This window comes from Mesoplodon bidens (genome assembly GCF_964165515.1).
Source record: "Mesoplodon bidens genome assembly, chromosome: 8".
Lineage (NCBI taxonomy): Eukaryota > Metazoa > Chordata > Mammalia > Artiodactyla > Ziphiidae > Mesoplodon > Mesoplodon bidens.
In genome coordinates, this window is record NC_138165.1 from 90917971 (window position 1) to 90941664 (window position 23694).

General features: G+C 37.5%; 1 protein-coding gene across 1 annotated transcript in view; it reads left to right on the plus strand.

The window, feature by feature from the left end:
• Positions 1-23694, plus strand: part of VWC2L (von Willebrand factor C domain containing 2 like) — a gene marked incomplete at its 3' end in the record, with an annotated part of 153904 nt that overhangs the window by 42102 nt on the left and 88108 nt on the right. The gene's annotated exons all lie outside the window — the stretch shown is intronic.

Genomic DNA, 23694 nt, shown 5'->3' on the forward strand with positions numbered 1-23694 from the left:
AGTATTTTTCCTGTTTTCTTCTAGAAATATTTTACATTTGACATTTAGGATGATGATTCATTTTGCATTATACTGTGAATATGATGCAAGGAATTGATTTTTTTTAATATGGATATCCAGTTGTTTTAATAACATTTGTTAAAAAGACTATTTTTTCTCCACTGAACTTTATTTGTACATTTGCTAAAAATCAGTTGTCTATTTATGCCTATATACATTTTCATCTATTTCTGAACTCTCCATTCTGTTCCACTAAGGTTATTTTGGCTATTCTAGTTCCTTTGCATTTCTTTCTGAATTTTAGTATCAGTTTATCAGTTTCTACAAAAGAAAAAGTCTGTTTTGATTGGCATTACATTGAATATTTTACATCAATTTGAGGAGAATTGACATTTTATCAGTATTGAGTCTCCCAATTTATGATTATGTCTATTTATTTAGTTCTTTAATTTCTCTCAGCAGTGTTTTGATCAGTTTTATTCCAAAGTATTTTATTTTTTTAATGTTACTGTAGTTAGTATACATTTTTTAAAATCTTATTATTTGCTAACATATAGAAATAAAATTGATAGTTGTATATGGATTTTGGATCCTGAAACATTGTTAAACTCAATTATTAAATCTAGGGGTTTTTTTGTTTTGGGGTTTTTTTTTTTTTTGTAGATTCCATTGGAATTTCTACATAGACAAGCACGTTACCAGCAAAGACAGACAGTTCCATTCCTTTCTTACCAATCTGAGTGCCTTTTAGTTCTATTCTTCTGTCTTATTACACTTGCTAGAATATCTTAAACGGTATTAAATGGAAGTGCTAAAACCATACAGCCTTGTGCTTTTCAGATATGGAATAAAACTCATTCAGTCTTTCCCAATTAAATGTGCTTTTACCTGTAGCTATTTCACAGATGCCTATATCAGGCTGAGGAACTCCCTTTCTATTCCTACTTTGCCAAGAGATTTTATCAGGGATGGAGACTGAGTTTTGTTAAGAGTTTTTTAGGGCTTCCCTGGTGGCGCAGTGGTTGAGAGTCCGTCTGCCGATGCAGGGGACACGGGTTCATGCCCCAGTCCGGGAAGATCCCACATGCCGCGGAGCTGCTGGGCCCGTGAGCCATGGCTGCTAAGCCTGTGCATCCGGAGCCTGTACTCCGCAACGGGAGAGGCCACAGCAGTGAGAAGCCCGCGTACCGCAAAAAAAAAAAAAAAAAAAAAAAAAAGAGTTTTTCAGTATCTATAGAGATGATCATGTGATTTTCTTTTATAATTATAAATATAGTGAATTACGTTGATTATTTTTAAATATTAAGCCAAGCTTCCATTTCTCAGATAAACTTCATTTGGTCATGAAGTACTATCCTTTTTAAATGTTGTTGGATTTTATTTGCTAAATTTGTGTTTAAATTTTTTATATAAGTTTATGAGGCATATTAATCTGTAGATTTCTGTTCTTATAATGTCTTTGTTAGGTTTGGGCATCAACGTATTGCTGACTACATAGAATGGGTTAGGAAAATAGTCTGTCTTTTTAATTTTCTGGAAAAGTTTGTGTAGAATTAGTGTTAATTTTCCCTTATATGTTTGGCAGAATTCACCAATGAATTATGAAGTTTTATGAGCTGCAGTTTTCTCTGTGGAAAGGTTTTTAACACAAATTTATTTAATAGGTGTAGGGTGATTGGGTTATTTCATCTTGAGTTATCATTGGAAATTTGTGTCTTCAAGGAATATACTATTTCATCTAAGTTTCTGAATTTGTAATCATAAGATTGTTAATATTCCTTTAGAATTCTTTAATATCTTCAAATTCTGTAGGTATTTAATCTTTCTTATTTCTGATATTGATAATTTATCCTTTCTACTTTTTTTCTGATTAGTCTAGTTAAATATGTATTAATTTTATTTTCTCAAAAAACCAACTTTGGGGTTCAATGATTTTCTCTAATATTTCCTCTCTTATATTTCATTGATATCTGTTCTACTCATTGTGTCCTTCCTTCTACTTACTTTGGGTTTAATTTGCTCTTCTTTTTCTAATTTCTTAAGTTAGGATCTGACATAATAAATTTGATACCTTTCTCTTTTCCTAATACAGGTGTTTCTATAAACACCCCAAGTTCTACTTTAGCATCACCTGCCAATTTTCATATGTTGTGTTCACACATTTATTAAATTTAGAATACTTCCTGATGTTCTTTTTAATTTTTTCTCTGAATCATAGGTTATCTAGAATGTGTTAATTTGTTTCCAAATATTGGATATTTCCCAGGTATCTATGTTATTGATTTCAGATTTAATTTCACAAAGATGAAAGAACATGTGTTTATTACTCAATTTTTTAAATTTTTAATAAGACCTGTTTTATGGCCGAGAATACATTTTATCTTGGAAATATTCCATGTGTGCCTGTAAAGAATATATATTCTGCTGTTTTTGAGTATGGATTCTATAGCTATTAATTAAGCCAAGTTGATTGTTAGTGTTGCCTTTCACATTCTTATTGCTATTCTGTCTAGTTTGTTCTATTAATTATTGAGAGAGGGGTATTGAAACCTCTGACTACACTTGGATTGTCTATTTCTTCTAGCAGTTTTATCAGCTTTGTAACCTATACTTTGAAACTCTTTTATTATGTGTATCAATATTTAGGATTTATTATGACCTCTTCATAAATTGACTTCTTTCTGATTATTATATGACATTCTTCATGCCTTTATATTCTTCTCTCAGTAATCTACTTTGTGCTGACATTAAAATAGCTAATCGAGCTTCCTTTTGTTTAGTGTTAGATGCTGTGTCTTTTTCTATCATTCTACTTTTATCTATTTCTGTTTGTATATTTGACGTCTTTTTCTTATAAGCAGAATAAGATTGGGTGTTGCTTTTTAATCCAATCTGATCATCATTAGTGGTCTATAGAATTCTTGGTTGATGAGTTTTGGGTGTTTTTTTTTTTTCCAGTACTTTGAAGATGTTGCTCCACTGTATTTTCCCTTGCCTTTTTTGTTCAGACAAGCTGTCAGCTGTTATCTTTATTCCTGTGAACATGTTTCCCTCCAACCCCACCCCCTCACCACTTTTAAGATTTTCTCTTTACCACTGTTTTTGTGCAATGTGATTATTATATACCTCGACATAGTTTTCTTAGTGTTTCTTATGCTTGTGCTTCAATAACTTCTGTGGATTTATAGTTTCATCCAAATTTGGAAAAAAATCAGCCTTTATTTCTTCAAATATTTTTTTTCTGTCCTCTACCTTTAGGAACCCGAATTAAACATGTATTAGGCTGCCAAAACTTGTTTCACACATCATGCTCTATTCACCTTTCCTGATTCTCCATTCTGTTTGATTTTCATTTTGTATAGCTTCTACTGTTAATGTCTTAAAACTTACTAATCTTTTCTTCTGCATTATCTAATCTGACAATAACCATATCTAGTATATTCACACTTTGTACTTTTCATCTCTAGAGGGTAGATTTTTTGTTGTTGGTTTTGGTTTTGCATTCCTGGCTTCAACTTTTATTTTTTTAATATATGGAAAAAAATTATAACTTATTTTTTCCTGCTTATTCTAATAGGTGTTGGCTCTAGATCCTTTTTGTTTTTCTTTCTCTTGTTATTGAAATGTCATACATTGTAAATTTTACTTTGTTAAGTGCTGGACATTTTGCATTTCTATAAATATTTTTGAGATTTCCTGCAGTACAAAGTTAAGTTACTTGGAAATATTTTCTTCCTTTTACATCTGGCTTTTAAGAATTGTTCATCAGGACTAGAACAGTGCTTAGTCCAGGACTAATTATTTCCCTACTAAGGTAAAAATTATTGACTACTGGATTCAATACCCTGGTAATCATATGATTTTTCAGTCTGGCTGGTGGGGATGGTACTTTCCCCAGCCCTACTCCCTGTTAGTTCTTTCCCTGCCTTGGGTAGTTTCCTCACATGCATACCCTGATCAGTACTCAGCTGAATGCTTGAGGGAAACCATCTGCAGGTCTCTGGAGTTCTGTCTCTGGGCAGCTGTTCCCTCACCAGTACTCTGCCCTGCAAAATCAAGGTGCCTTGCTCTCCACAAAACCTTAGCTCTGTTTCCTCAACACTGGGAGTCACCAGGGTTTCACTACCAAGAACTATGAACTAGAAATTCCCAAGGCAGAAACATAGGGCAATCATAGAACACCCCTTATTTGCTTCCCTTTTTTCAGGGATAACTGTCCTTTGCCCAATATCCAGTGTCTTGAAAATGATTGTTTCACATATTCTATTTGTTTTTCATGATTTCTAGTGGGGGTGTAAATCTTCTCAATTACTCTACCTTGGACATAACTGGAAAAGCATAGTTTAATTTCATAACTTGTATTTTTCAACAGAGACCCACGCTTGTACAATCTCTACCTGTCACAACAGTGCTGAGCAATTCATAGTTAAACAAATTAAAATAGTAATATCCATTGCCCTCTCAGTAACTGCCAAGTGGTTGTCACTCAACAAATAATGAGTACCTACTATGTCTTAGCCATTTTGCTAGATAGTTTACACAAATTATTTCTATTCTTAATAACACACTATGAGGTTTTACCTCTTTTTTAATTTTACCTCATGTAAATGAGGGAAATTAGGTTTAGGGATGTGAAATAATGCGCCAGATACCCAGTAAGTTATGTATTTAGCTTTCAAATTCAGATGATTCTGATTCCAAGGACTTTTCACTTTCCGTAGGTCTATGGTTATTATTTACCATAAAATACAAATAGGACATTTAATAATGGATTATCTAGTTGTGCTTTCCAGCTGAGGATATTAAAACATTTCTAACTTACCACCTTAAAAGATTTAGCTGACTAGTAGAATTTTAAAAGAGATTTTCTGTAGATCAACAGGGAAAGACAATTTATATTGCACGAATGAAAGTGATAAAATGAAAAGAATATAAAGTGGGTAATTTTGTTACTCAGATTAATGCCAAACACTAAGAACAAGAATCTGTAGTAGAAGAGAAGGGGGCCCAGAAATTCAGAAATCTGAAGGAAGCCTCAGAGGAGGAAACTGCTCCATTTGACAAACCACCAAACAGAGTACATGGTTGCTGACTTAGCAATAAAACATTTGGACTTTTTAGAAGCGGTATTATTTTGGTGGCTTACAACCCCCTTCTTAGATATTGAAGATACGAGCTTTTTAAAACTTAATATTACCAAGTTAAACTTCGTTAAAGGTATCCAATTTTTTTTTGACTTAAAAGTATTACCAAAGAAGCATGTTCTTTTTATTGAAAGACACTCTCAGATCTTGGTTTAAATATTTTAAATAAATAAAATTTTAATAAATATTTTCAGTACAAAATATAACCATTTTTAAAACATCTGTGTTACTGTAACTATTACAAAACATCAAATGATTGCATTTTACTACTGAATTACCCAATGATGAAAAGTACACAAAATACGGTAAAGCTAAGAAAACCCCATACATTTTGTGCTAATGATGCTATCAAAGAGTCAGGAATGACCAGTTAGCTCCAATGTAACCAATGCAGTCAACTACAACCCTACATGAGAAGTGGGTCTGCTTCAGAGTCATACTTCCTCACTAAAAGCTCTTAAAGTATCATGGGTACAATGTATATGGGAGTATGAAAAGAAAATATAATAGTATTTGAGATCTCTGCTTCCTCAGGGAAAACTGAAAGCAAAATATCACCTTGGAAGGTATTAGAACAAAATAATAAATTTTCTAAAACTACTCTTTATTCATTTCAGCTTCTTAAAATTTCCTACATTGAAGTAAAATGTAAACTTTGACTATTTCATTCTTGTTGAAGAGAGACCTAAGAAAAAATCTTGGCTGTACAAATGAATACTCATGATATGATTACTTTTCTTTGTAGCATGGTTGTAAAGAATAGAAATGGAGCTGATTTTCCCTAAGTCACGGCATTCTTCAAGCATCCAAGGAACTTAGAGCTAAATCCTGTAGAGGGAAAAGAAACTCTAATAACTTTAAACAGGGTTTGACTTTAAAAAAAAAATGCAAAGGGCAAAGTGATGTTACATCCAAGTCCTCAGAGAAACTATTAATATATGTAAAACAATATGGTGACAGTGTGGATACAGATAAAGACCCATTATAGAATAAATATAGTTCTAAGAAGAGGGCTGGACAGCAGACTCTATAAATTTTTCCCCAGTTACTTTCTAGAGAAAATTGAAAATCATAGAAAAATAGAATTTTAAAACTGAAAGAGACCTTGGAAATTATTTGATATAAATCTTTGGTTTTGCACTTGAAGAAAAACCCAAGGATGGCAAGTGAAGGTGAAATCTTCGAAGACTAAGCAGAAAGAGCCAGGACTACAACACAGCTTTGCTACTCTCAGGGGACCCATGTTTTAAACTAAAGAAATACATATTCTGTGTGATATCCCACAGGTATTTGTCGGTTTGTTTTTATTTAACAGGAATGCTTGTACATTTTTGACAAGTATTTTATAGAATTTAATTTGTTTTTATATGCTGCTGGGTGTTGAGTGCCAATCAAATGATTCTTAAGGCTATTTTTGATTTTGTAAGTACTTGTGTACCTACAAGTAAAAATTGTGGTTAGAATGTTAATGACAATATTTATTAAAGATTAGGGGATCTGGCATGTTAATAAATTTGGGAAACACCATGCCTCAGGGCCAACTTGAAGGAAGGAAGGAAGGAAGGAAGGGATGAAAGGAGGAGGGAAAGAAGGAACCGATTTCAAAGTAATTCTTGGGAGAAAAGATGCCAACATTTTTTAGTGAAATGTTGAAAAATGGCTGATGAGAATTCCTTTTTAGCATCCATATCTATCTAGTGACACATATTGTTATTGTCATGATGAATATATCCTGCAGCACAAGAAAATTAAAATATCAACTCTTCTGTGCTCAATTCAGTTTAGCAAGTATTTATTGCCCTCCTTCACTCAGTCAACACTTATATATTGAGTACCCACCACATACCAGCCGTGTTGCTGGAACTGCTAAAAATGCAATGGTGAGCAAGATTAGTCCCTACCTTCAAGAAACCTCCAGGTTTAAGGGAAATCTAGGCAAGCAAACAAAAAAGAGCCAATGAATTGTTATTGCAATATGCTCAAAGAAAATTATAGCAAAAATCTGCCAAAGAGTGCCTAGAGGGAGAAAAAAGTAAACAGAACTTTGTCACTTTGGCTATATTGGAAAGAATTAATTATAAGTAACCAATATGGGGAAATCTACCGATCCTCATGCTTTCCCTTCTACAGAATCTTTGAACTATTATGTCCACTAGTTTGAGCACAGCTGCAAAGACTGATTTCATGTACTTGTAATTTAATGTGTTTAATGTATTTTTATTGGTGTCTGGTTATACAAAGGATTGACAGAGTGTTAGGAATTGGTGGGTCAAATAGATGTTTGCCCTACTTCCTGTTCTCTACTCACACAATAATAAAATAAAAATAGGAATTAAAGATTAGAGCCCAGGAAACTAAGGAGATACAGATTGGAAAGTCTATTTTAAAAGTTCTGTGAGTTTCTTTATTTTCTTCTCTTTGCTCCCACACCACTTGATATTTCTCAATCATCATTCCTCCATGCCTCTGACAGTCCTAGATACTTAAATCATCCATAATTACAATTAAAACACCAGCAGGTAAAGAACAATCTAATCCCAAATGATAACATCTGTGACATATTCCTTTAATTCTTAGAACTGGAAAATATTGACTTCCACTATTGTTTCAGGGACTTCAACAGAAAATGCCTTAAGTTGTTTGAAAGACCCCCTATAGGAAAATAAAAGTATTTGCCTTTCAAAGAATAAGCAAGCAGAAATAATAGAACCTCAGTTTGTAGCCCCTACTGAGATAAATGAGCACATCATGGGGCAGATTCAGACTAGGCACCAACTACTATGTAGAAAATAAATAAGCTACAAGGATGTATTGTACAGCACAGGGAAATATAGACATTATTTTATAATACTTTAAATGGAGTATAATCTAAAAATATTGAATCACCACATTGTACACCTAAAATTAATATATTACTGTAAATCAACTATACTTTAATTTAAAAAAAAATTAATTTTGCCCAAGGTCATTTATGAAATGTATGTTCTTGATTACAAACCATCTTTTTTCCCACAAGAATTTTTAAAGGTTATTTCAATGATTTCTCAAAAATTTTTACTGTTGGTACAAATGTCTCAGTAATCTTCCCAGTGTGCAGAAGATAACACTGTCCAGACTGGCCATGTTCTAAGCTGCATTACATTCCTGGAAATCTCTTGGGAGAAGAAAGGTTTCAAAGCTTAAATCCTGCCCCCCAAAAGCTTGTAGACTCTTTAATTTGCATCTCATGGGTACGTATGTGAAATTTAAATGGAAAACTAAGGTCATTCATAGAAATTCATTGGAGACTAAAATTGACGAATTAATGAATAATTTAAGGCAAGAATGGGTAAAGTAGGCATTGTTTTATGCACTGTCAGATGAGTAGGTTAGATGAAAGTAAAGCTGTAAAAGGTAAATTTGCCTGTGAAATAGACATTTATTGGGCATCTATGTCAATTACTGTACACATGTAATTTCATTTAGTCTTCCCAACAGTCCTTGTACAGATGAGACTGAGGCTTAGAAACTTATCATTGGGTCACATAGTTGGAAAATTGTAGCACTTATTTTCACCACTCTTTCCTGTCCAAAGCCCATGCCCCTTCCACTAAACCACACAGCCAACATGTACTCTATAAGCAGACTTCCTGGGTGTAACACTGTCATTCATATACTTACATTAATAAAAGGAGAATTGAATGGGGCCTTGGGGCCCTAGAGCAAACTCATGGGACTCTACAGGCTTTAATACTATAGATGTGCTCTGCCCTCTGCCTTTAGCTTCCTTATTTTCCCTGGTTGCTTTGATGAGCACTTGCTCAGTTGCAAATAACAGAAAACTAGCTCCAGCTGATGTCAGACAAAAAGTTTCACCTAACTGAAAAATCCAAGGGCACCAGCTCTATCTAGACCTAGATGAATCAAGGGACTCAGACAATATGAGGACTTGATTTTTTGTCATTCCTCTGTTCTGCATTTCTCTTGTTGGTTGCATTTTGAGGCCCTTCATGGTGACAAGATGGCTGCCAGCAGGTTCAGACTTACTTCCTCATATGTCTAAATCTAGTGGAGGATGAAGGAATGGATAGATATTTTATCTAACATTAGTATTTTGTGTGACTCACATTGGCAAAAATAAAGAAATTCCTGAACCAATCCCCCTCGACAGAAGAACGTGACACTCAGTTGGCCAGGCTAGAGCCACATTCCCATTCCTGAAGGTGGGGATGAAGACAATACCACTAGAGTCACAGGGTAGTGACAGTGGGTATTTTCCCAAGGTAAATAAAAGTACTATACTCAGAAAACAAGGTTAATGTTTCCTAAGTGTCAAAAAACATGACATTTCCATTACAGTTCAGAATTAGAAGAAAATATAAGAATTTTCTATAAAAAAGTCTCATACACAGGCACCAAAGCTATAGGTGTTTGTGAATAACAGTGACATACACATCAAGGATAATTAAGACCAAGCAAACATTGATAGAAAATATATCATGGTCATGCTTCTGCATGTTTAACTCATACCTGATAGTGAGAACCACCTTTGTATACAAGGAATCCTGATATAGAACATCACCCAAAGACAGTCAACAGATGGAAGAGATCTAGAACACAGGTCCTATCTTTAACGGACTGGCATTCCATGTCACCATGGTGGCAGTAATTTCATCTGTTCAGAATATCTATTAGCATTTCATGGAACAGAGTTTGAGAAATGTTCCATTTTTATGCCTCCCCCTCAATGAATATTCATGTAGGAATATATAGAGCACTACACCTAGTTTACACGTAGCTTTTTTTTTTTTAACATCTTTATTGGAGTATAGTTGCTTTACAATGTTATGTTAGCTTCTGCTGTATAACAAGTGAATCAGCCATATGTATACATATATCCCCATATCCCTTCCCTCTTGCATCTCCCTCCCACCCTAACCATCCCCCCCAGGTGGTCACAAAGCAGCCTGATCTCCCTGTGCTATGCGGCTGCTTCCCACTAGCTATCTATTTTACATTTGGTAGTGTACATATGTAAATGCTACTCTCTCACTTCATCCCAGCTTACCCTTCCCCCTCCCAGTGTCCTCAAGTCCATTCTCTACGTCTGCATCTTTATTCCTGTCCTTCCCCTAGGTTCATCAGAACATTTTTTTTTTAGATTCCATATATAACACATAGCTTTTTGATATGCTGAGTTTGGGAAAGAAAGCACTGAGTTTTACAATTTTGGTGGTATCAAAAATATAGCTCACTTTTCTTGTCCTTCCTACAACCATTGGGAAACACAGTCAAGGTCAGGGGACAATCTGTATCTATGGACATGAGCAAAGCTACATCATTATCTTGGTCTCATTAACACATGTCTAAGTGAGCTAATCAATTATAAACGGGGTCCCTGATACTATGAGGAAAGAATTTAATCATCACAGGCACCTCAAAGATGGCATGCCAGTCTGAAAAGTCTACCCAGGGCAGATAGAAGAATCTGAGGGTTCAAAATGAACAGATGGCTATATCAGTATAACCTAATTTCCAATAATATTTTTGTTTTATTACCATCTGCCTTGTAATATTGAAAGAATAATTGAGAAAGAAGAAAATAATCTTATATTGAATAGTTTACATAGAGAGCAGGTCATTTCTCCTCACTTTGTGAGAGGAGAGGCTCTTTCATACATAAAAATTTATCAACCTACTACCTACAAGAAGGAGGTAGCATGGCGTCCTAGGGAGTGACAAGCACGGGGCACATGAGAACTATCGCTCAATTCACTTAGCAGTGTGACCTTGAGCAAGCCACTTCACCTCTAGGGACTTGGTTTTCTCACTTGCAAAATGCTGTCAGTTAAGACCTGGCCTGCCTGCCTCTTGAGTCTGTTGTGAGAGCTAAATGTGTACGATAGTATTTTGTCAAATATGAATTATAGGAAGACAAAAGAGTGTATTTATAGAGAAATACTACAACATTTGAGGGGAAAATACTTTCTATTATTGCATAAGTAAACCATTCATTTTATTCCCTGATCTTTCTTTTTTAAAACCATTGTAGCCATCATATTGATATAATACAGTGAAGTGATTTCAAGCAGAGCCTGTGGCAATAGGGAGACCAACTCCCCAGTGCTGCTTGTGTGACCTTGAAGCAGCTCTTTAGCCTCCCAACACCTGAGACTCCCCATGTGTATTGAGGAAAATAATGCTCCTAATAAACTAATTATGAGGGTTAAATGAGATAGTGTATGTAAAATACTCTGTATAGCACCTGGCACATAACAGACACCCTAATTTGCCAGCATGTATTATCAGGAAGGGTATGATATGTTATTTCCCTCAGGCTTGCTTCTTTCAGCTTCCCACCCTGCTCAAGGTCACTCTGATTGCCAAAAAAGCTCAATGCAGTGGCAAGAAGAACAGAAATCTTTGGTTCATTGTGGAAATGAAGGAATATACAGGAAGAAATGGAATCTGGTATGGGAAAGCCGTCCTCTCTAGCACACAGCAGTCTCACCGAGGCCCCTGAACTAATGCAAATTGCTTGTAACTGTCCAGCAAGCTACTGTCTGGCCCCCAGAGCCCTTCCTTTGAAAGCTTTACAGCTTGTATAAGCCCTTCTACTGGTTATCAGACCCAGACATCTTCCCAGAGAAATTCTCTCTTTGTTGAACATCAATGGGACATTTAAAAGAAGGCATCTTTTGAGAAGTTTCTTCATGAAGTTATAGAATTATAGCATTTATTCCTAAATGACCCAGGGATAACAAACTTAAATGCCTAGAGAGAGTAACATAAACAAGTGAAGCAGGGCTCCTATTCTTTCAACAGGAATGCTTTGTTAGCATCTTAAAACCAAAGAGATAGTCTGCATTTAAAAAGGAAAGGTACTCTTCCCATATATTTTTGAAACCTGTGGATGCCTTGACTTTTATTTCTTCCAAATTAGACAGAGATGGTGGTGGATACTGAAATATATACCCATACTAGAAGAAAATCAACAATACGCATAGCAAGAGGAACTAGCAATCAGTCCCTGCATTGGGGTGAAAACAGGGAGTGGTGAAGACTGAGACAAATGGGGGAAGCAGATGCCATTTGAATTGGAGGCACCATTCTGCTCTAGTCTATTCTGCCATGTAAGAATGTGAGGCTGGTATTAAGTCTTCCAATATTCGAATGGAGGGCAGAAACCTGGTTTTTAAGTGAAATCTCCCAACTTTTGAGCGTTGGCTTGGCTTGGAGAAATTTACAAACAATACTGGTCAACAAAAAAGATCTGTAGGCCAAATGTGGCTCTGTGATTGCTGACAGTTGCAAGAGCCTCCGTTGCAGAGAAGTAACAGATTGCAAAGGAGGCTAAGTGACTTGGTCAACGTCACACTGATATTGGCAAAGCCAGAAGTTGAACCCGGATCTCCTGACCCCCCAGCCCAGGAAAATCAGTCTGTCTTTTCACATCTAAAGAAGTCACAATATTATTGACAGCAGAATTCATGAAAATAGAACAGACCAGTTAAAAATACATGTTCTTATTATTTCTTCCTCTTTTTTTTCTCAAGAAATTTCCCCGTTTTCTCATGTATTATCTAGGACATGATAAGACCCCCCTCTTTTCCTTTCTTAGTGTGATAATAATTCCCCCACTCACAGAAAGCAATCTTCTGCTTGATAGCTAATGTCTTGGTAGATTTAAGGAAATATACTGCAGCCAATATGCAGAGAGATTTGGTACAAGCAACACATATTGTATCATTTAAATCAATATTTTCAATGATATACATTCAGAACAAAACCACGCACATTCTAACTGCTAGCTTGCATAGTTTTTAATACCCAGTAGGAAATTTAAAGACCACATATCGACATTTTGGTCAACATGATAGTTTCCATACAGCATAACAATGTCAAAATTACTCATTTGGTTACAGATCAGGGCATCAAATGCCAAATATTAATTAAAAAAAAATTTTTTTTTACATAGTGCATCTAATTGGTCCAGCCTCTCATGCTCTGATGCACCACAGGCTTAAACTAAAGAGATTACTTGTGGTTACCTGGTGAGCTTATGCCATCCAACCCAAAAGCTATATGACAGCAGGAACTGAATAGCAAATTATTAGGTAGTGGAAGAACAATGATTAAAACCTAAAGCTGGCCTCCTTACATCCATAATTATTTTTATTCAGCACATTTGGAAGTGAAACCACATCTTTCCCCTGCCTTTTTCATGCTCTCTCTCTTTTTCCTTTTGAGCTATTGATGTATTTTTGTACTTCATCTATTTATTAACCGTGTGGAAACTCAGTAAGAAAAGCTGAACTTCAAACATTTATTTTGTCAATTGGTTATGTAGCTGAAACCAAGGTACGCTTTCCACATCTAAGGGCACTGATTAACTTCCCTTAAGGTCTAAACCCCTTTCAGAACCGTGTACTCAGAGAGACTGAATTTTATGCTGTGATAAAATCAAAAGTTCTGAAGACAGGAAAAAAAGGAAAAGGCTGCCAAATTTAATATATCTTCCATCTGCTAAAGCTACATGACACCTGCAGCTAATACCATCCCTTCAGAACTGAAGCGTCAGGAATACCTATGTAAGGACAAAAATGGATAGACCTCAATGAATTAGAAAATGTCATTTGTGTGAACATTCCACTCCCTAATGAGGCTGTGAACTGAGTTCTTACTGTCCTATATCAATGCTGGAAAATTCCCCAAGGTATGGAAGGGACCAGGATGTTCTCTCCTTCAACCCACCACATTCCTGGAAGCCACAGCTGTGCTTTCGAATTGCAGGCAAGCCTTGAGAGAGATGCAGAAGTCATCCTTGGTTCAACTCTAGTGGGAACTCGTTTCTCTGGCACAAAGCTTTGCTATGAGATTTGCAGCACCCCCTTGATTTATAAGAAAATATTCTTTGCTTCTCTGACCACAACCTCAGAAAAGCAGACAGTCCTGCTTCATTTCATCACTGTCTCTGGAACCATAACAAAAACAGCTAACATGTATAGAACACTTAATATTTTATGGATGAGCTCATTTGATCCTTACAACAAGTTTATGAGGCAGCTATAATTATCATTATCCCCATTTTACAGCTGAGGAAACAAAGGCTTAAAATACTAGGTGTCTTGCATAAAATCGCACAACTAGTAAATGATATGGAAGGATGTGAACCTAGGCAGGCTGGTTCTTAATCCCTATATGTTATGCTGAAGGTATAATGAAAGGCCTCATCTTGCTTTGAGTTTCATTCATTCTTAGATAATAGTACCACAATATTAAAGGAACTCTTTAGGGGCTTCCCTGGTGGCGCAGTGGTTGAGAGTCCGCCTGCCAATGCAGGGGACGTGGGTTTGTGCCTCGGTCCGGGAGGATCCCACATGCCGCGGAGCGGCTGGGCCCGTGAGCCATGGCCACTGAGCCTGCGCGTCCGGAGCCTGTGCTCCGCAACGGGAGAGGCCACAGCAGTGAGAGGCCCGCGTACCGCAAAAAACAAACAAACAAAAAAAACCCGTATGCTTTCATCCTCCTCAGTGCTCACCAACAGCATTTGATACCCCAGGGTATATGAAAAGATTTTTTTTATTCTAATAAAGCTTTAAAAAGACCCAAAATGAGATGTAAGGCTGACCAGATTCCTAAAACATATCACTCAGTTCCTCCTTCCTCTCAACTCCTTACTGAGGATGTGAACCATCCCCTACCTCATTGACCCCAGCACCAGCTTGGAGAAAATTTTCTCTACGTCTCCCTCCTCTTCTCTTACTCAAGAGCAATAACTATGTCTGCACGTTGCTCCAAATTGACAAAAAAATAAGATAAAATTTAAATGGTCATTCAACATTGATTTTAGTGTACTTGATGGCCAGTTTCCCCCCCGCCCCCATTTCTCCCTGTGACCTCTTGTCCTGGATTCTGAGCATCTGCACATTCCAGGGCCACATAGCAATGTCAAAAGACCATTTGCACTAAAAGCACTTGTGTTCAGTCTATCAGCCCACTCCTGACAGCAAAGCACCTACCCCTCCTTCTCTCTCTCCTTTGATCACAAGCAGCAGTACACAAGCAGTGGGCTGGAAGTCAATATACTCTCTCTCGTATAAGAATGAGCGGTCTTGAAATGTGAAGTTCTAACTGACTGGCTCGTTTATGTGTCATGTAAACAAAACCTAAGTGCTTCAGTCTCAAATGACATTTCTGGTCAAGAGCCTGAGCTTTCAACTCTACCTTACTCCCGTGTGACTGCAGATTAAGTGCAAAGTAAGAGTAATCAGCTATTGCTACGATGTCCAAGAAAGCAAATAAACAACACCCCAGAGATGAGTTTAGACTCTGATAAACCATAATATAGTCATCTGAGTTAACGGCTCAACTATTTCTTTTTCTGTTACTTTCACCTTCGATGACCTTGGTAAAAATCAGAACAATGTATCTGGCGATTTTTTTTTAAAGAGGATTTTGAAAATTGCAATGTGGCAGTCAATTCCATGATGATGTAGTACCCAGAATATCAATACTTCTCTTACCCTGACCTCCAATAATCTATTCTTTCTTATCAGTTCTAGATTTCAAGACACATAACACCTAGTAAGTAATTTGTCCATGTTCTAGTTCTGTTTGGTATAAAAGCAAGCAGCAATATATTTACATTCAATTTAAATAGATCACTGCTTCCTATGATGAGATTTAAGGTGATTTACAGCTAATTGGAACAAAAGCAACAGTAAGTGTGTTTGTCAGGTGTGAGTGTAAGAGCCGTCAGTTTACAGATTAAAATGCTGTCCTTCATATTTGCAGCTAGGACGCTTAAGTGTACTGGCAATGGAAGTACACTTTGGGCTTTCCATCTAGAAGGATGCCCAAGATGAGCCACGCTTAGGCAGAAGAGATTGTATTTGGTTCCTAGGACTGCCATACAAACCAGCTGGCTTAAAATAACTGACCACAGCCTGGGTGGCTTAAAATAACAGAAATTTATTCTCTCACAGGTCTGAAGACTAGAAGTTTGAAATCAAGGGGTTGGCAGGGCGATCCTCCCTTCAGAGGCTGTAGCATAGAATTCTTCCTTGCCTCTTCTACCTTCTGGTAGTTACTGGCAATCCTTAGTGTTCCTTGGTTTGTAAAGCATCACTTCAACCTCTGCCTCCATTGCCTTCTCACCTATGTGTCTTTGTGTCTGTTTTTTCATCTTATAAAAACCCCCAATCATTGATCAGGGCCCACCCTAATCCAGTGTGAACTCATTTTAACAGATTACATCTGCAAAGACCTTATTTCCAAATAAGGTCACATTCTGAAGTACTGGGTGGACATGAGTTTTGGGGAGACACTATTCAATCCAATGCAGAGATGCTAGAGAGGGATTCAGGTGGTTTGAATTCCCTGAGACTTGTCGCAAGCTAATTGTGTGACACTGGGCAACTCACTTTACCACTCTAAGCCTCAGCGCTTTGCCTTAAAATGAAGGGCTTTGAACTAGATGTTCTCTGAGTGCCCTCCAAAACTCTACCATTTGTGACCCTCTCATGTGCTCAGTGTCAGCCATCCCAATTTCCCCTTATGAACAATGACACACACTTATCAGCCAGCTGACCAGCAGGGAGCAATGCTCATGCAACAGAGCAATGGTAAACAGGTAGCTTGGTCAGTGAGAGTGCAAGTTTCAATTTGGCCTTCACATGAATTCCATTTTAAGATACAGCATCAGACAGAAATCGATGGAGTTTTTATAGCTCAAAAACTATGCTTTATTCCTAACATGCTTATTTTAAATTCTATGGAAACGCTTTTCTAAGGCATGGTAGAAACTGAAACAACATGATAACACCTGTTTTGTTTTTTCATAATTGAATTTGGTTTTTGCAAGCTACATGTTCTCGCAAATTCTTGGCACCAGAGTAATGTTGATAGAGATCATTCCATACAATGAACTTTTAAGCAGCACTTATTCCTGGATCATCTATATTTTTATAAACATAAAAAATACATCATCATGAAAATTATTAAGGGGTTGTTTGAAGCTAAAATTTGAAAAACAAACATTTTCTACCTTTAGAACTCTGTATCTTAAACACAAATTGTTGGAGAAGAAAGAGTGTGCAGTCGTAAAGAGATAAGACTGGATTTGATTTCTAGCTCTGCCGCTCATTAGCTCTGTGACTTTAGGCAAGTTATTTAACCTCTCTGAGTCTCTTTTTCCTCATCTGAAAAATAAGGCTAAAACAATATTTGTTTCCATAGGGTGGCCATAAGACATGAGAAATAATGTATGAAACTCACTTAGCTCAGTGTCTGGCACAGAGGAGAAAAAGGAGAACCCGACAGCAAAAGGTGGTGGGAAGCTGAAATTCACAACCTTGTCTCACACCCCCAGGGCCTGTTTTTCCTTCCTCTGTGCCAGCACTACCTTACACATATCTCTATCCACACTCAGAATTTAGGATTGTAACTGTTCTCATGTTTCTTCTCCTTGAAAACAAATAACAACCATGTCTCTTTCATCTTTCCCTCTCTCGTACCCAGCAGAGTCAACAGCCACAAAAAGAATGAATAAGTGAGTAAAAAGAAAAAAGTACTAGGAAAATTATCATTATGATGGTAGATATGAAAAGACATAATAAAACCTGAAAGAGTTTTTTCATAGAAATAAATTATTAAAGGTAGAGTTGGCATAGGCCCTGACCCCTAATAATGAATTTGTTATTGGACCATTTCATCAGAGAATAATCTTGAGAGGTCTTTTTCCTTCCCATGCCATGTAATGTATGAGTGTAGTCTGCATGTGTGTGTGTGTATGTGTGTGTAAATAGGAAATAGCCATTGCTATATTTAGATATATTTATATACTCAGAGCCTTTGTAATTGCTTATGTATCACAACAACCTGATGATGAATGACACTGAGACCATCATTTTTTACAGAGAAGACCCTGAGCCATAAAAAGGTTAAGTGGTTTAGTGAGGCACATGCAGTCAATCAATGGCAAAGCAGGTGTTAGAGCTCGAAGCTCTCGAATCCTCTATTTACCGCTTAGCACCACTGCACATGAGTTATCACCAGTATTTGTAATAGTATGTTCTTACAAGAAATCTTAGGAGACTGGGGTTGAAAATTGATCTGACAGGCTGCCACTTCCCCTTAACTCTTCTCACGCCCCAAACAGACTCTCTTGTGCATCTGGCAGCTTCAGAGAGCTGCTCAGAACAGCACTCATACTACTCTGGTAATTATGTGCATATCTCTGCATCAATGAATAGAAATTAGCCATGATGAGGAAGGTAGGGCAGGGGACCCTACTGCCCCTACATGCAGGAAGCCTGGAAGAAATCGTGATATTTGTTGCCCAGGGACTTCACTAGTGGGGCCTTTGGGTTCTTCTGTTTGTTTGTACTTTGTTTTTTTTCTAAAGACTTCGTTTTTTTCAGAACAGATTTAGATTTACAGTGAAATTGAGAGGAAAGCATAGAGATTTCCCCTATACCTCCGGCCACCATACGTGCATACCTCCCCCATTATCAGTATCACTAACCAGAATGATACTGTTTTTACCAAGGATGAACCTACATTGATAGAGCATCATCACCCAAAGTGCACAGTTTACTTTAGAATTCACTCTTTGTGTTGTACATTCTATGGGTTTGGACAAATGTATAATAACATCCATCCATCATTATAATACCATAAAGAGTATTTTCACTGCCCTAAAAATCCTCTGTGATCTATGCATCCCTCCCCTCCTCCCAATGCCTGGCAAACATTAATCTTTATATTGTCTCCACTAATTTTTATTGTCTTCATGCCTTTTCCAGAATGTCATATAGTTGGAACCACACAGTGTGTAGCCTTCTCAGATTGGTTTCTTTCACATAATAATGTTCATTTAAGGTTCCTCTATGTCTTTGCATGACTTGATAATTCATTGCTTTTTAACACTGAATAGTGTTCCACTGTATGGATATACCACGATTTATCCATTTACCTACTGAAGAACATCTTTGTTCCTTCCAAGTTTTGGCAACTATGAATAAAGCTGCTTATAAACATCTATGTGCAGGTTTTTGCATGGACATAAATTTTCAACTCCTTTGCCTAAATTCCAAGGAGTATGATTTCTGGATCATATGGGAAGAGTATGTTTAGTTTTATAAGAAACCATCGAACTGTCTTCCAAAGTGGCTTGTATTCCCACCAGCAAGGAATGAGAGTTCCTGTTGCTTCATATCCTTACTATCATGTGATGTTATCTGTGTTTGAATTTTGGCCATTCTAATAGATGTGTAGTAGTATCTCACTGTTGTTTTAATTTGCATTTCCCTGATGACATACAATGTGGAGCATCTTTTCATATGTTTATTTGCCACCTGTATGTCTTCTTTGGTGTTTGTAAAAGTCTGGCTCATTTTTTAATTGGGTTGGTGTTTTTCTTATTGTTGACTTTAAAGAGTTCTTTGTAGATTTTGGATAACTGTTCTTTATCAGATATGTGTTTTGCAAATATTTTCTCCTAGTCTGTGGCTTGTCTTTTTAATTTTAATGGTCTAGCCTTACCAGTTATTTCTTTCATTATCATGTCTTCGGTGTCTTATCTAAAAAGGCATCACTATACACAAGGTTATCTAGGTTTTCTCATGTGTTACCTCCTAGGAGTTATAAAACTTTATAAAACTATAAAGTTTTGCATTTTAAATTTAGGTCTATGATCCATTTTGAGTTAACTTTTGTATAAGGTATAAAGTCTGTGTCTAGATTCATTTTTTTGCATGTGATGTCCAGTTTGGGTCCTTTGTCTTATTTATTTCATAAAAATATTTTGTCTATTTTATTTCTGTAATACATAGCCACATTTTTTCTTCCAGTAATATTGAGATATAACTGACATATAGCACTGTATAAATTTAAGGTGTACAGCATGATGGTTTGACTTACATACATCATGAAATGATTACCACAATAAGTTAGTAGGAGTCTATCATCTCATACAGATACAAAATTAAAGAAATAAAAAATATTTTTTCTTGTGATGAGAACTCTTAGGATTTACTCCCTTAACTTTCATATATAACACACAGCAGTGTTAATTATATTTATCATGTTGTAGATCACATCCCTACTATTTATCTTATAACTGCAAGTGTGTACATTTTGACTATCTTCATCCAATTCCCCCTCCCCCCATTCCTCACCTCTGTTAACTGCAAATCTGATCTCTCTTTCTATGAATTTATTTGTTTGTTTGTTTTTGAAGTATAATTGACCTACAACACTACCTTAGTTCCTAGTGTATAACACAGTGATTCAATATTTCTATACATTTCAAAATTATCTCCACAATAAGTCTGGTTACCATGAGTTTTTATTTTTCATTTATTTTTTCCCTCATTGTCAGCTGCAGCTTCTCTGTGTAATCACTGGGTCTGCTTTAGGCTGCTCTTAGTTTGCTTTTAATATACTTTGCACTTAAAGTGAAACTCAAAGCTCCCAAGGAAACAACTTACCAAATTTGGTAAGTTAGTGTTATGAGCTGAACTGTGCCTTCATTTGTTGAAGACCTAACCCCCAGTACCTTAGAATATAACTGCATTTGGAGATAAGGTCTCTAAAGAGGTAATTCATTTAAAATGAGTTTATTAGGGCTTCCCTGGTGGCGCAGTGGTTGAGAGTCCGCCTGCCGATGCAGGGGACACGGGTTCGTGCCCCTATCCCGGAAGATCCCACATGCCGCGGAGCAGCTGGGCCCGCGAGCCATGGCCGCAGAGCCTGTGTGTCCGGAGCCTGTGCTCCGCAACGGGAGAGGCCACAGCAGTGAGAGGCCCGCGTACAGCAAAAAAAAAAAAAAAAAAAAAATGAGTTTATTAGGATGGCCTCTAATTCAATATGATTGCTGTCCTTATAAGAGGAAATTAGGATACACACACAGAGGGAAGATCCTGTAGGGACACAGGGAAAAGACAACCATCTACAACCTAAGGAGAAGTCTCTGAAGAAACCAACCCTGCTGACACCTTGATCTCAGACCTCCAGACTTCAAATTGTGAGAAAATAAATCTCTGTTGTTTAAGCCATTCAGTCTGTGCTACATTTTTATGGTTGCTCTAGCAAACTAATACATTTAGTAATCGTAATTTTATATTCACTACTAACTGTCAAGCATTGGCTCGAAGAACTGAAGGTATTCAATCCATCACTTAGTAAGTACCTACTGTGCTCACTACTGAGCACCTACTATGTGCCAGGCTCTATCCAGTTGCTGGCCTTAGGAGGGTTGCAAGCCTTCAAGAGGAGATAGACAGAGGAAGAGAGGATTATCACACAGTGTGATAAATTAGCAATGAAAGAGTCATGCCCAGTGTGTATGAGGAGAGACATACAATCCAAAACATGCTGAAGACAAGCAAGTCATCCAAGAGATGTCTGTAACCATTATGTTTTGATGTTTGTAACCGTTACGTTTTGGAGAATGAGTAAAAATCAGCTGACGATGAAGGGTCCTGCCATGACACCAGGAGCTGCACTGGAGAATTTGTGTCCCCAAGCACAATGCATTGGGGAATGTTGTGCAGCCAGCATGCTTAAAGCGTCTGATGTGCATGGAAGTATTAGGAGAGGAAGCTGGAGAAGCAAGCAGATGGCAAGTCAGGATGCCTTGTAGACCATGACGTCTCTGGTTGCACGCAACCAAGCTGCCATATTCAGCTTAAATCAAGTGATAAGGCTTTATTAGATTAGGTGGAAGAGTGAAGAAACACAGAAAACATCTCATAATCCAAACCATCAGGTCTCACCACAAAGTGGAATGTTGATCAGCTTGCAACAACGGCTCTCGGCTTATTGATATTCTGGCTACTTTAGCAAAACTCATCTCCTCCAAAATGCGTGTCTGTTACTGTTCCTCCGGGGATTCACTACACTTTAGATTTTACTCCCCTAGGCTTTTGATTCTACTGTGCCTAAATCTACATCTTCTCCCCACCAATTCTTTCCTGTCTCTCCAATCCATGGATCTTGTTTACTGCAGCTTCTATGGCTTTATAGCTTTTGCTCACAGATGGCTTTGTTTGATGCACTTCACATAAGTCTGTTATCTGTGATGCTCTTACTATTTATGTTCCTCTCATGCCTCACATTTAAACCCACTGGATAGAGAGTCTGATTGGGTTGATAAGTCACAGTCAATATAGGGAAACCCCGTTGGGCAGAGTTGTAGTACTAGGCTACTTCATTAGCTGCTACACACTAATCAGAAGTCCACTGCTGGTTCAGTCTCCTATCCCTCATCTGATCACCTTGGGCCATAATCATATCAACTAGTGCTCAAAGAAATAATTCCAATTAGTCACTACAGAAGTGGGCTATGATAGTGCCAGGTAAATGGAATTTCATAGATTTTATCCAGAAGATGTTAAGGAGTCATTAAAAGATTAAGAGAAATAAAATATGAATCTTTTTTTAAAGCTAACTATAGTATAGCAAAAGAAAAGAGTGGTTTGAAGTGAAATAACCTAAAGAGACTAGTTGTAAAGCTTATGTGGTCACCCGGCAAGAGATGCCAAAGATTAGAACTAAGGCATTGACCATGGTGATGGCAAGAAGGGGGTAGAGGGGCTTCCCTGGTGGCGCAGTGGTTGAGCGTCCGCCTGCCGATGCAGGGGACATGGGTTCGTGCCCCGGTCCGGGAAGATCCCACATGCCGCAGAGCGGCTGGGCCTGTGAGCCATGGCCACTGAGCCTGCGCGTCCGGAGCCTGTGCGTCCGGAGCCTATGCTCCGCAACGGGGGAGGCCACAACAGTGAGAGGCCCGCGTACCGCAAAAACAAAAAAAAGGGTGGGGGGGTAGAATGGAGAGATTTTAAATACGTTAAATTAATAATAGTTGCCGACCAGCTATAACTGGAAATTACAAAAGATGGAGCCATCAAGTATGATGCTGAGATTTCTGGTTAAACGGACAGTAACTTGTGAAATGAAAGAAAATATGTATATTGGTCTCTGCTCTCTGTTCCTAGCACAGAGCTCCTGAAACCCTTATAAATTCCTAAGTGATTAGAGTACGGGGAGCATCCTTTGTTCTATGGGTCCCACTCTTGGTGGGCTCCTGGATGAGGACTGGTTACCAGAAAGGCCAAACCATAATTATAAGTTTGAAATTTTCAGCATCCCTCCGCAAACACACACACTTCTCTAGAGAGGTGAAAGGGGCTGGAAATAAAGTTAATAACTGAACATTCCTACATGAAGAAGCCTCCATAAAATCCCAATAGCATGGATCTCAGAGACCTTCCAGGTTAGTGAACACACCCACATAATGGGAGGGTGGGAGAGTGAGGCACCCCAACTCTAAGGGCACTGAAGCTTCTGCACTTGGGGCCCTCCCAGAGATCTTCCCTATGTATATCTTCATCTGTTCCTCTGTATCCTTTAGCATATCCTATAATAAACCGGTAAATATAGGTAAGTGTTTCCTGAGTTCTGTGAGCCACTGTAGCAAAGAAATTGAACCCAAAGCTTATGGGAACCTTAGACTTATAGCCAATCGGTCAGAATCACAGGTAATAACCTGGACTTGTGATTGGCA